Below are 15,458 nucleotides of genomic sequence, written 5' to 3'. Positions count from 1 at the left end.
GGGGAATAGATTACGGGTGTGGCTGGTGTTCGAGGAAATGACATTCGAGGGAGCAACATTCGGGTAAAAGTAGCACAATCGAATTTTAGAAGTATGAGTCACTTAAATTGCAGTACATGAAAAATTGAATACTCTTTCAAAAATTAATTGCATATCGGCTAATAAGATTTCTCCATTATTCAAAAATAGGATGCTCCTATAAATTCCTGAAACTCCTGAAAGGTTGGTTTATTGGTTTGAGAGTGGAGGCATTAATTACTTTATTGAACAGATGGTAAAAATAGTTGCAACGTATATCAAAATTTCGTATATATCTATCTAACTAGTCCTTAAGAAGCCACAAAACTTGAAAGAACCGCTTATGATGAAAAGAAGGAAGAATCTTTTGTGAAATCTTCCAAACCATAGTTCTTTGTGAAACATATACCAAAAACTATTTTTATTGATACTGAAAAATTCTGATTTGCTATTACTTATAGAGTAATATATAATCTCATGCTATAATATCTTATCGATAATAGTTCCAACGTATATCATAATCTCGTAAATATCTAATGATCTAGTTCTTAAGAAGGAACAAAACTTCGAAGAACAACTCATGATGAAAAAAGGGAGAATCTCTTGTAAAGTCTTCCAAACCATATTTTCCTGTACAACTTATATTAAAAGATAAAAAAAATCTTGGGGATGGCCCATTCTGAGGAATGGTACTTGCTGGCAAATGGTTTTCTGACGAAAGGTACATTCTAGCAAATGGTTTTCTGGCATATGGTATTTTATGGCGGATGTCATTCTGGCGTATAGATTTCTGGCGAATGATTTTCTGGCAAATATCGCACAATCGACTGAATTTGTGATAACAAAGTTGATTTGATAGCTGCTACGGATTGATCCGACTTACTTTGTACGCGTATACGGGACCAAACAAAATGTACATATGAATTCATAAAATAGCGGAGAGAGGTAATCCCCAAGAGCAAAATCATAAGCGTAGCCAGAGGGGGCCGTCATCATATTGCAGTTGACAAAATTATAGTTGCTTGCTACGAAGGTTAATATATTGTTCACTTTTTTAAATTGTCTTCAGCGTATTTGCGTCATTTTATGTAGATAACTCTTGCTTTTGAAAAAGGCCTCTGTCAAATATCAGAAATCATTTTGAGAATTTGGCGTTGCCTCGTCCTTTCCTAGTCAATGGTATTTTTTGTTTTATTTAATTATCGTCTACATATTTATATTTATAAAATAATTGCGTCCTTGTTTTTTATCATTTCCTGCCGAAAATCTTACTAAAAATCATTTCTAGCTTTTGTCAGCAGTCCGCAATATTTCATTGAATGAATCGGCCATACCTCTAATAAGGAACTCGAAAGGTTAATGCCAGTGATCTGCCAAGTTATCTTCAAATGAATTCATCCAGAAGTTTTCGGAAGAATATGTCAAAGAATTTGATAAATGAAAGCTTCACTTATTACATAGGAATTCTACTAGGAATTTTTCCAGATGCACTTTTTTCGATTCTTCAAGGAATTTCTTCGATGATCACTTCAGGGTTTATGTCCAGAAACCGTTCCCCAGAATTTCACCAACGAATCGTCAGCAGAACCTCAAGGTATTTTTTTTTGGAATTTATCTTTAAAACCGTACCAGAATTGAAATTTTAAAATACAAGGAACTGCTCCCTGATTTTTTACATAAGTACTAGCAAAGAACTTACTGAAACGTTTATAGGGATTTCATGTTCAAATAAATATACATATAAGATGGCACCTTCTGAATGGTTTTGAGAAATGGCACCTTCTGCTTCTACTTATTTTTTCATGCATTCTCTCTCGAGTTAATTCCGCCTTAGGATATAATTATTTATAGCAATCATTTGAGGAGTTCTCTCTTTTGTTCCTTGTGGAATTTGGCCAGATTTTTATCTTTAGAAATCTTTAATTATTCCTTGGGAAGTTGTTTCTGATAGCTATCTTGGGATCAATGAACAACATCATAACCTTTTTCTCTTCTAAAATCCTATTTCCTGACTTTTTTTCTGGAAATCCTTTATAAAATGCAACCCATGAATAAAATACATATGCCAACTCCTCTATGAACTCTTTTAGAGATTTTATAGAAATTTCACTAATTTTCCTTCGGACATTTTTGCAGCATTTACAACAAATTTAATTGTATATGATCATTTTGGCAAACTCCTTTACAAACAGCCAAGATCAACGAAGTATTCATACAGGAATTGTTCCAGGAACCTTCCAAGGATGCGATCAGAAATTTCATTAGGAACTAGGAAGTATTGCCTTAGGCAGGGGATCTCCGAGAAATTGCTCCTGAGATTCTACAAAGTAATTGGCTTTGGACGGTCTCTGGTTACTATTCTAGGAATTTCACTGGAAATCACAGCGTAACAAAAACGACAATTTTGCGTGTCTCAAGAACCTAATAATGTGCCTCTAGTAGATTTGGGGTTGCTGAATATGATGCCGTTCTCAGAAATGTTGCAGCACGTCACAATTTTTAGCTACAGGTCGCCAAAGTTGTATAAAACACTGGTTTCATTATGTTTACATGAAATTTGAAGAATAATTCATCCAACTTTTTTGTCATCTAATCCCCCAAGTATTTTGCTACTTGGGGGATTAGATGACAAAAAAGTTGGACTTCAACTTTCATTTCAGATATAATGTGGTAAAAATTGTTTGATTAAATTTAAATTAAATCGAATTTTTGAACATGCTTGCAGTCTCCATACAAAATTCTTCGTTCCTCTTACATGGAAACATACGATACTTTTCTAAACCATCAAAAAATAACTTTTGAGCATCGAAAGTATCATGAACTTTGTTGGTAAGTATTGTTATACACATGAAGTTCGAATTCTGTGACAAATTAAGCAAATAAATGTCCATACAAGCTGGCAAACTTACATGAAAGTTGGCTAAAATAGACAAATTTTGAATTTTCAATAGCCAATATTTCAAAAACAAGATGTGCTATGATATTTCCAAAAATGGCAATTGATTCAACAACCTTAGATTAAGTAAATAGCGGTATTTTAGTTCTTGACACAAAAACGTGTTCAGTAGTGACATCTTTCGAGCTTCTTCGAAGAATTTCGCAGAATACCTCCAAGAATTAGAATTCGTTCAATATCCCTTGTATATTTTTTGAGCATTTCATCTCGGATAATTTTCCGAGATTTCATCAGAAATTTTCCCAGGAATTTAATCTGAAAATTCTCAGTGGAATTCTCTTAAGGACTTCTCAAAAAGTGAATTCGTAAACTTTCAAGAGCACCTACGGAAGATTTATTCAAGGGATCAATGAGAAAATTGCTCAAGTGATATAATTTGTTTTCATTCAGGAAATAGGATGCACAGCTACTTGGGCACTTCTATGATTCACTTTGGCATGAGGGCCCGAGCAGAAGAAAATAACTACTGAATACCAAATTGAGGTATTCCATACCAGATAATTTCCAATACTTACAACCTGAATTAAGTATGAATGAGCCCTGCATAAGTGGTAAAATACCTCAAATAATACCTTCTGCATATTCTACAAATACCAAGCTGATAACTAGATCAGGAATTGTAATACCTAAATAATACACGATGGATTTTCATACAAAAGTGATTTTTTTTCAATAATAGTTCAATACCTCCAGCAGTCCTCAATAGCTATCGAATACCAAAATGAAGTATTTTTAATTGTTTTAAACATGTTTTTCAAATACCATTATAATATCAAAATGAGGTATTGATAACTGAACAATACCTAATTGTGGTATGATACCAAAATATGGTATGCATAAGTTATTGGCGAGTTATTCTTTCCTCCTCGGGGGGGTTTTTCTCAGACGAATTTTCTGAAACTTTGCTAAAAGAAGCACTTTGATACGTTGATAAAAGTGGCAAAATATGAGTTCAGTAGCTTTCAAAAAATCCCACTGCCGAAGTGAATCAAAGTGCCAAAAATAGAATCATGCTCCCTACATCTAATACGTATCACATTAACTTGTTCAACGATTAGTTCTGTGGGAAATAATCAACAGAAGAAAAAAAAAACAGAAATTTCTCAACATATTGCTTCTTGGATTTGCTCAAGGGATATTAGAAAAAAAAATCCTGTAGAAAACCTTGGTGGAATTTCTGCAAGGACTACTGAAATATTTCTAGGAGGAATTTATTGTTACTTTTTTGGAGAAGTTGCTGAAGAGATTTATGAAGAAATTTTTTATTAATCTCTGTGAGAATTTTGATGATCTGAAAGGAATACTTAGATTCTTGGTGTTTATTTCAAAAGTATACTAGAAGGTATGCCATGAAGAATTTTTGTACGAAATAGTAAAAAAAAATTCCGAGTGGGAATTCAGGAGGAAATATTTGATCCTTACATCCCATTTCAACAACTGGTTAGGCTGATATTGCCGGCCAATAAAAATCATCAGGCTTTACCCTAATCTGAAATTTCACAGGGCGTCAAACAAATAACCAAGATGCGTATTAAGGTGAAAATGAAACGAAGGCATACTTCAAATCCTCAGGAGCACAAATTGAAAAAAAGATTTTCAAGCTTAAAACCTCTTTTTATAAAAAAGACATCGACACGTTAACGCTTCCAGTGGACGGTTTTCTTTTTGAATGAAGCACCTCGCAATATTGTAATCATTTTTAAACATCTTTAAATATTCCACCACCAAAAGCGTAATTCAGAAAACTTTAAAAAAAATAGCAGATACAACAGATTTCCTTTGACTAGCGATGTAAGTATATATAAAAATGTGTGCCGAAGGTGGACGAGAGATGTTTGAATTTACAAATATTGTTTGGTTTGTTTCTGGGAGGGAGAAACCGATACAAAATATCTATACGTCAAAGTGAGCCGAGATTCTGCTGTCATGAACTGTCACTGTGAGCCGGGAACTTAAACAATGGACAAACATGATAAAAGCGCGTAATCGATCGAAACATTTTTTGCATTTTATCAGAGGTGACAAAATTGAATGAAAATCAATTCATGCACATTCAAAACGAATGTAACGAAAGTACCTTTTATTCTGATTGAATATAAAGTTTTTAAATACGCATCTTTTTACTTTTTCCATAAAAATGGAAATTAAATACACAGAAAACTATGGCCCTTTTTTGATGCTTATCCAGAAAGATTGAAGGTACACAACAAAAGAAAACTATCGATTTTCATCAAGTCTGCATTGATTGTCGTTGGCAAGCTGTTGATATCTTACAGTTTGAAAAATTTTTGTATCATATTTTGTATTTCTTTCAGGTTTGTTTTAAAATTAATAATATTTTTGAATTTCCCGGCCCGAAATTTTTATCCTCGTTTAGCTTCCTTAAAAACATTGCCTTATTACGTTTATCAGCAATATCAGCTTACTTTCTGTATCTAAGTGCTAATAGTGATACTTTTCTAGATAAATATCAACAATATGGGCGAAATGACGAGTTGCAAAGTCAACATTGTTGTCAAAATGAACTTAGTCTTAGACACTTCTTTCATAGCAGATTGAAGGTTGGGCGACTACTTTTGCATTGCATTAGAATCTAAAATGTACACTAGCAAAATACGCTCCACTTGTAATTTGTACTGTACTACAGGTCGGACAGGATTTTCCGGCGATTCGATATTAAGGGATTCGATTATCCTGAATTTTAGACTCGATTGTGCGGAGTATTTTCTCGGCGATTTTTGTTTTTTTTTTCGTCAGAAATTTGAAAAAAAAATGAAAAATGTGTTACACTATACGATATGATTATTATAACAGTATTGGGTTTAGCCAGGAGAAAGAAGGGGGGGGTCTGAAGAAGGGAACGTCCATAAACTATGTTTCGTCATATTTGATCTTTTTTATGTTTTTGAATATATATTGAATATACTGGGGCCTTCCTTAGGCGAGTGGTTAGAGTCCGCGGCTACAAAGCAAAGCCATGCTGAATGTGTCTGGGTTCGATTCCCGGTCGGTCCAGGGTCTTTTCGTAATGGAAATTTCCTTGACTTCCCTGGGCATAGAGAATCATCGTACCTGCCACACGATATACGAATGCGAAAATGGCAACTTTGGCAAAGAAAGCTCTCAGTTAATAACTGTGGAAGTGCTCATAAGAACCATAAGCTGAGTAGCAGGCTCTGTCCCAGTGAGGACGTTAATGCCAAGACGAGAGATACTGAAAAATCCAGTAAAGATTTCCTCACAGACTGTAATGGGTTTACCTATGATTCCATCGGAGATTTGCTCTGAAGTTTGTCAAGATTACTACAGAACATTCATTGAAGTTTTGAAAAGGAATTTGATAACCACGAAATCCAGTAAAAAGCCTATACCGAATCTGTGAAGAATTACAATTGGGTTTTGCTAGATATGCCAATGTCTAAGATTCCGCCTAGAATTACAACAAACATCTAGGAATATTCCTAGATAAATCTAGTTCGACTTATGCTCGATAGCTGCTAAGAAATATGCAAGCTTTAGAGCTTGGACAATAAAAATATTAGTAGTAGAACGCTAGTGGCGCTGTGGTCACAGTACTGAATTAATTTATGAATACCTTTAATTGTAGTTTTTCATTGTTTAGTCAATGCCATGTTGTAAAGGATGATTTGTTATGTTTTTAAAAATAAATTAGACACTTTGAGACCCGGCACTCAAGCTGTCAGCACGTTGGCAAACTAGATGTTGGTAACACGAATAGTATCGGCATTAGCATTCTTAGGTTTATACTTCTAGTGCTTAAACGTTTGACCTTCTGCTTAGGGAAGATTCAAATATGATGTCCATTGTTTTTCGAGATTTCAAGACCCCCTCTCCCCTCTGTCGCGCTTTTTCCAATACCTAATACATACACAGTCACACTTTCATAGACAACACCCTTATTTTTTCGAGAATTTATCAAAGCATTTTCATCAAAATTCATGAAACATTTCACTAGATTTGTGCTCAGTGCTTATCAAAAATCCAAAAAGTTCCCTGGAGCGAGAATATAAATTTTTCATATAGCCGTGCCCCAGGCTAGTGTTCAGTTGAACATGTTGCAGTCAGCGTAAGCGCCGTGGCGCATCAACTGCGCATTAAACCAAAATCTCTAATGCAGTGCTAGTGATGCTGCTTCAGTAAATGTCATTTGTTTGGTCGATTGTGCTTGTCCCAAACTAATTAAGAAATAAAAATCAATGTTCATTTACCATTCATCATAAACAAGAAAAAAAATACAGGTAAAACAGCTGGTATTGTAGTTGAAGTTCGAACTATACTAGAAATATTTGTTTCAATTCCAACGAAACCTTATTCCCTATACATAATTCCTGGGTGCGGCACTAAAATAAAAATATGTTTTATTTTTTCATTGATTTTTTTTGTGATTCGATTAGCCGGAGTGAAAAAAAACTCCGGATAATCGAGTCCGACCTGTATTTATAAATCATCATATGATAATGACAATAATTTGTTCAACTTCTTACAATTTGCGGAAGAAATTTGAAAACGAGGTGTCCTACAACATGTTTGAATTCACCCGTAGGGGATGAGAATCCAAGTACCGTTTTGATTCATATTACGGATAGCTTCAAATTCCGGACACTCTCGTTTGTATAGGAAACATTTCACACGAAATGTTTCAATTTTCGCCGTCCAAAAGTTCTCATTTTCGAGGCTCGTTTTATTAGGTTCTTTCCATAAATATCATTGCAAATTTATAATGCCCAACTACCATAGACGTCTCTTAAGTGGTTGAACGATTTCAATTGATGATTTGACTGTTCCATTAATGATTATCATGAGCTGTCCGTAATTCGAATAAAAGCGTCCGGAATATGAGGCAAAAATGAGGGAGCGTCCGGAATAAGAATCATGAAAAGGCCACACGTTTTGATTTATTTAAAATTATTCAAGTTGCGGACGCGTATTCTTTACCCACCATTCGAAAGTTAAAGGCTTCCGACGCTCGATAACGCTAAAAAATCATACAGAATGATTTATTTTGTATGGTCCAAACTGGGTTATACTTCACTGAGACCTTAAGTGTCCGTAATATGAATCAAAACGGTATTACCAATAGAAGATTCTATTTAAAACATCAATTGTGAAATACTTAGTCATCAGCCCTTTAAAAGGAACTTAATTTTCACGCTATTTCATATTCGTCACTATTCTGTTGCGCACCCCAGACAGTTCTATATTGCGGGTAATCTATTTAGCTTGCACCAAGCTTTTCAAATGGTCTCAATCATTATTCATTGAAATGTACAACTTTCAGTCATATTCAGTCATAACGGTATTTGTTATTTACATTTCCTAAAGGCGAATTTTATAAGCTGTCTGCTGTCCTAGATTCAAATCAAAATGTTTGGTATATGAAGAAAACGATAAGAAATGCCTGGATTTAGTGTGATTATCGGAAGGGTAAATATTTCCATTCATTTATGGTTGGTTGTTCAAGTTGCAGCATGGGAATATGGAAATGAATCATCAATCGAATGTTGATTGGCAATTTTTGTTTTGTGAGTAATATTGCACTAAATCTTCAAGCATTTGAATTAAAGCTCAAAACGGGTAAAAAGTTGATGGATTCTCGCAATTCAGCAAATAAAGATAAAAATTGTCCATATTTCAGCAAACCCATCAACAATCGGAGTTCAAAACCTAGACCCGCAATTCCAACCAATAGGTAGAGGTTCATTGACACAATAAACTACTTCAACTGCTGCGAGTGAAACGAAAACGTAGAAAGGAAACAGGTTTTTTCGCTGACAATTTGTATGCGCAAGCCAATCTCCGGCGGGTGGTGGCTAAGGCGACATACCGTTCCGCAAAATCATACCGTTTTGTCTCAAATTCCGAACAGACTCATATTCCGAACACTCGGTTTTTGTATGGCGATTTGGTTGAAATGTTTCGCTGAAATATGTCACCAAATAACAAGGAAATGGCAGTCAATTGCAATTCAATTTTAACGTCTCGAATACAATTTATACCGCAGGAGTAGTGATGATTCTTTAGTTTGAGACCAGTAGAACAAGCTCAGATAAATTTATTTGCGAAATTTTGCATTTGAATACGATTTATTCGTGCTGTTCGGAATTTGAATCAAGGTGTTCGGAATATGAGACAGAATGAACACAGTGTTCGGCATTTGAATCAAAATGTTGTTCCATACTTTTACGTAAAAACAATACTAAAACTAATTCAATCAACATTATTATTGATACATTCAACAGCCAACAGTTAGGCTTTGCGAAGAAATTAATATTCACACAAATATCAGCCAATTTATGCCAATCAGATGCATTTGAAGTCACTGTTGGCCTTAAGTGTTCGGAATATGAGTCAAAACGGTACTGACAAAGCCAAAATTTCTTCAATTTTCCATAGCTCTCCGCCAGTTTAAGCCATCCGGCGAACCCGAACCACCTTTCTGGCAGAAGAAAAATAAGCGTTCGGTCTCAAATTTCCGCCAATGATGCATTTCGATCGCTGCTGCTGTTTTTGTTTCATTTTCAAACAGACTGCGACGGGCTCTTTTTTTTTTCTTCAAACAGATCCATTTTCCTCGTTTCAAATTGAGATCTCCCTTTTGCGCACCTTTCCGAGCTAACCTATCGCCGCAACCAGCAGGCACTAACACCGTTGTTGATTCCTTTTCTTCACAAATGTTTTCGCCGTCTCTTCTGGGGGCTCCGTGCGCATGTCTTAGAGGCCTAAGCCACACTCACGCGCCATGTCCAGAGAGAGAACCACACTCTGGAATTTAGGTTCATTGAAAAAAAAATGAATCACATAACACGGCAACATTAGCCAACATCGAAATAACGAACGAACCGTAACATAAGCCTCTACAAGTACTGTAGACGCAGACACACAGAAAAAGCTCACATTCTCTTTTGCCGAGCCTCATACACACATGCCGTTTCACCGATTGCCCACTTCGCCGCCGCCGACCCCAAGTTATGATTCTCCGCACCAAGCACCAGACACTAGACACGCAAAGCCAAAGCCCGCGAGTGACACTTCCGCTAGTACCTATGCACTCCCCCGCTCGCTCTCTCTCTCATACGGGATCATCGGCCAACCCAACTCAGCTTAGCGCCCATACGCAACACTCACTCGCACTCCACTCCAGCACGCACTAGGGTGGAACTATTCTACTTTACTATGTTCATTATTGAAGGTCTCGATTGAATTTCACGCTAATATTTCAGCTAATATCATGGTTCAATTATTTTTTAGATCTTCTGAATTTACTTGATATCATTAATGATTCAAGTGATGCAATGTCATTTTTTGCTAATACTCAGTAATGCGGCATCCACAAATTACGTAACGCTCAAGGGGGAGGGGGGGAGTAGGCTCAAGCGTTACGGCTCATACAAAAATTTAAAATTTTCCATACAAAAAGCGTTACGGAGGGGGGGGAGGGGGTCAAAATTTTCCAATTTTAGCGTTACGTAATAAATGGACGCCGCCTAAATCAAAGTGTCACCATGTGTCACCGAAACAAAAGCAAAACATGCAATAAACCTAGCGCTCTCCCAATCGTTTGTCCCTTCATTTGCGGATTAGGATGCAATCTGAAGAAAAATTGTCACAACTAACACAAGAGACAACTTTTTCAACTCATGATAAATTAGTTACTAGACAATTTGGTAGCACTCTTCTTCAAGTTAATAAGCGTTAAATTTATTCTACGCATAAATCTAGCTTGTAAGAATCAATTTGAGGTTCATAATGAGGTTCATAATTCATACTATTTAATAATTACAATGATTTAATCAAAATTTTAACAACACTTTGCCATGGCTTTCTTCAATATTTTATAGGAGAGACTGAACGTCAATCAAGCTTAAATAAAATATGATGGGAAAAGGCTAAATTAGTCGAACAGAATTTTATGGCAAAGGCTTGATTCTTACAAAATCCTGAACATTAAATTACAGAAAACTTAGGCAAAATTCTCACTAAACCCTTAGATTAAGAATCTTCTGAACCAGTTTGTTACAAAATTGCTGGGCAGTGTTTCTTCATAATCCTATGTGGATTTTTGATCGAACAACAGGATCCATATACAATCCTGGAGAAATATCTTGCAAATTTCGTAACAGGATTTTAGAATGGAGATTCTGAGAGTATTACCTGTGTTGGTTTTTTTTTGGCAAATGCCATGCTGATTTCCGTCACAACCCTAGGAATGAGTGTTAAATAGTGATGAGCGGAATTGTGACAAAATTCTTAACAGTATTCTTATACAGTAGCTTAGCTAGAGAGTGCGGCGGGTATAATCCGCTCCGGGCCCCGAGCTCCCAAAATCGCAGGGCGGATTTCTCATAACATTAAAAGTTCGACATAGCCTGTTAGAAACTGACAATTTGTCAGATCCCAAAAAGATAATGAACATGACAAGCATAATTTTTGGAGGAGACTAGAATCAGCAATGTACAGGGGCTCCTTGATTATCCCTTATTTTTGATACTTTAGAGCTAGGTTTAAAGTGGGTCGAGGGGCCCGAGGGACCATGGCTTTGAGCCCCCACAGACCTACACAAATATTTGTTTTGCAAGTTATTGCAAGTTTGGAATGTTTGCAGAAATCCTAACTAGATTTCTACAGAATTAAGATTAGCCATAAATTTAGGGCACTTTTTCAAGTGCTTTCATGTAGAAACTCTACAGAATGTTTTGAGCAATGCTATCAGGATTTTTTTTTCTATTAATTTCTGAAGAATTGATTCGGGCTTAAAATCACTATGATTCATTCAATTCATTACGGGATTTAACCAAATTGCCACAGAGATTCCGAAAAAGTCTATTTAATTTATTTTTAAAGGATTCTTCAAGACTGCCTACACGAATCATTCTAGGAATTCACACTGGCTGAGGGCTTCCAATGGGTCGCGACGTTCTCAAACGACCGGTCGTTTGTCGCAGTTGCTGGCTAGTGTAGTGTGCTATTTCCATACCTGAAAAATAATGCGCTCTCGGGCTAGGCATTGGATATATATAGAAAGCGTTGTGTTTGGATGGGCATCTAATTCTTCCGAAAGAGGTGCACTTTGCGAAAAAGGACCACGTGATTATTGAGCTGAAATCGAATTCAGGTTAACTTCTGCGTTCATGATTCCTCTCATGGCGTAGGGTAACGCGCCCTAACTAGAGATCAGATTTTTCGCAAAACTTCACATCAATTTGTCCATTTAATCCAATTGCAAACCATATGTAATGTTTAGCTTTCCGGTAGTTGGTAGACATTCTTGTTTTTGTGTTGTGTTTGTTGAATAACTCAACTAGACTGGTTTCAAAACTATATGTTTCAATCAAACTATTTGAACCAATAAAATTATCTTGGACATACTACTAGTTTAAATAGTTTAAAGATCAATTGAACTCTCATATCCTATTGTGTACAATGATGTGTTTTGCAGGTCTAAGTCTTATTACCAAAAATCTCAAATAACTTATGAGTACTTCGTCTTCAATAGTTTGTATAGTTTGCTTTCTGAGCCACAATTAGTGTATAAAGCATCAGATCTTTTCATTAGGTCACTAATTGCTCCTGCAGAGCTGAAAATCTATTCTATCCAGAGAGTTCTTGAATGACTTAAAATACCATTACTCTTCCTTGATCAGTGTTTGATCCTACTTTACTTTATGAGTGTTCTGGCAAAAAACTGCATTTGAAAATATCGCGCAGCGAACCCACAATCATGCTATTCACTAACAGATTTTCGATCATTTTTACCGAAGCTAAGTATCATTTCATAGAATTTCGATCAAAAACATAAAAATCGTACTTTCAGCAAATCTGTTACTTACTTCTATTTAAATTTAAATCCTTCTATTTAAATTAACTACAGCTTCTAAATCTGTAGTTTTAATATCAGAAACTCAAACAACTTCGAAAAATATTTTTCGCTGACTCAATCCGATTTGAAAGATCATATTTGGGATTTAACTCGTTCATAAAACCAAGACAAACCCTGAATCAAAATTATTATTATTATTAACTTTATTTGTGAGACTTTCAGCCCGTGGCTGGTTCATCTCCGTAAAAAATACCTGAATCAAAAGCTACAACCAACTTCTTTTTAACTCCAACTGGGATAGAGCCTGTTCTATGAGCATAGTGTTCTTATGAGCACTTCCACTGTTATCGCGAATATATGCTCTGGGAAGTCGAGATTTGAAATAATATTCGACAGGTGGGATTTGAAGCCATGACCCTCAATAAGTCTTGCTGAATAATTGCAGGTTTACCGCTGCCTCATAGATTTATAATCTAGATACTCCTACTCTAGAACCGTAGTGTTTTTTAATGTTTAATGAATGTTATCTAACATTCCATAGTATTTTTACTGCACCATGATTATTTTCTCCGCCACCATTGGAGACTCCATAGAATATGATATATCGCTCCAAACGCATCGTTTCTACCAAATTTGATGCTAACGAAGTCACACAATTTGTATTTGAAGAACTCCACACAGAACGCATCTTTCGCATTTGCAACCAAGTTTCCACTTCCGCACAGTTTGACCACCCTAACCCCAGCACTCATACACTCTCCCGCCCAAGCAGTTCGATCGCAAACTCGATCTCCATGTTCATTCTCCTGTGCACCAGTAGTGTTGTGGTGGCTTGACTCCGTTCGACTTCTCGATCAGGTTCCACAGGTTTTCGACTTCTCTCTTTCACTCCCACCACTTCACCCATAAAAACATGGCACACAAAACAGGCAGAAGCAGCACTACATCTATAGGACCCGTTGTTCCCTTTGGCTATGTGTATATGTTGTCGGGCTTCACGCTTTCCTGGCTCTGCTGTTTCTTCGCAGAGCATTGCTCACCTCATAAGCAGCACTAAGTATGATGTTTATGTTTTGCGCCACAGACGACGAAGATCACGACGTTGCTGCAGACGAGAGTCCATTCGAAGTGAACGCATAGAAAAAGCACCGAAAACGTACGGAGCCCGTCTTCGTAGAGAGGGGACGGGGGTTCCCTTCTAGGGGTCCAACACAAGAAAGCACTGTCGCCCCAAAGAATACCCCGAATGGGTCTCAACAAAGAATAAAAACTGTCCTTTCGCGTACCGTCTGTCGTCTCGGTTCGAGGAGAATAAATTACATTGGAGTAAAACACAGTCCGTTAACGTACACACAGCCCAAAACACACGTCCGTAGTTTCAGTGCCAGCGATTTGTACGTCCGATCGGTAGAAATATTCGAATGATACTGGATGCACCTCGCTCGCGATGAATGGCTCTGGCTGGAGAGAGAAAAGGTTTGAACGAGCAGCCACCAGCAAAATGAATGAAACTCCGATGGGGCCCACTACTACCGATTGGATGGAGAGCCGCTCCATGCCTGGCCGGCCACCCACCGCGGATGGAACGTTTACCTACCTATACACCTGGAGCGGAGCATTACAGTGGTCGCTTTGTTTGTGCGGGCACCGAGATTTTAATATTGGAACAGTTGAATGCGAACAAATTTACGATTAAGTACAGTTTTTGGCAAGATGGACCGTGAGCGGTCTTAGCCGTCCAAGTGACACCACAAACAAAAAAAAAAAAGTACTGTTTATTTACATGTTTTTAATTATGAAACGTGGTTTACGGCCAACCAGCCGAGTGGAAGTTTAACAACTACCGAAAAGCTAAACATTACATATAATTTGCAATTGGATTAGATGAACAAATTGATGTGAAGATTTGCGAAAAAGTTACACGTCTTCTCAGTGAGAATCGAACTCACGACTCCCCGATCTCTAGTTGGGGCGCGTTACCACTACGCCATGAGAGGACTCATGAACGCAGAAGTTAACCTGAATTCGATTTCAGCTCAATAATCACTGAGAAGACGTGTAACTTTTTCGCAAATCTTCACATCAATTTGTCCATCGAATCCAATTCTTTATTCTTTATTCTTTATTTGGAGCAGGAAAAAGCCCGTTTGAGTTGAGCACCTCAGCTCTATCTCAAATGGGCGCAAAACCTCCTCATCTTTTAGTACCAACAGAAAAACATACAATCCAAATGATACAATTTAACTTAATACTATACACTTATTTTCTTAATAGTAACATAAAAACGATTTAATTTGCTAGCCTTAAAAAGAGATCAACGAGAATTTTGATGAGAATCTGAAATAATCTGAGAGAATTTCGTTCGGAGCGTAGTACGGGGGATATGAAAATCGAATTCATGTGAGCAACGATTGAAGGAACGACACATAGCGGAAAACGGTTCGTTATATCCGTAATTAGTACGAGCACCATGGAGAAATATGAAAGTACTAGAACGAAGAGGACGATGAGGTACGTTGAAATTGAGAAGCGACAGCAAATGTGGACAATCAATTTTCAATTGCAGAAGATCTGATACAAACAAAGATTTTGAAATTTCACGGTGGACGCTTAACAACTCCAAACCAATCAGTTTACAACGGTCTT

General features: G+C 36.8%; 1 protein-coding gene across 1 annotated transcript in view; it reads right to left on the bottom strand.

Moving 5' to 3' along the window:
- LOC5566878 overlaps positions 1-14,247 on the bottom strand; it is a 304,696-nt gene extending 290,449 nt beyond the window's left edge. Inside the window, exon 1 of the mRNA XM_021853111.1 lies at positions 13,853-14,247. The gene's annotated coding sequence lies outside the window, so the exon portion shown is untranslated. The remainder of the gene's footprint in view (positions 1-13,852) is intronic.
- Between the last annotated feature and the right edge of the window lie 1,211 nt (positions 14,248-15,458).

The sequence above is a fragment of the Aedes aegypti genome, chromosome 3, assembly GCF_002204515.2.
Source record: "Aedes aegypti strain LVP_AGWG chromosome 3, AaegL5.0 Primary Assembly, whole genome shotgun sequence".
Lineage (NCBI taxonomy): Eukaryota > Metazoa > Arthropoda > Insecta > Diptera > Culicidae > Aedes > Aedes aegypti.
The sequence above is the reverse complement of the archived record's forward strand: the minus strand, read 5'-3'. Positions and strand labels throughout refer to the sequence as shown.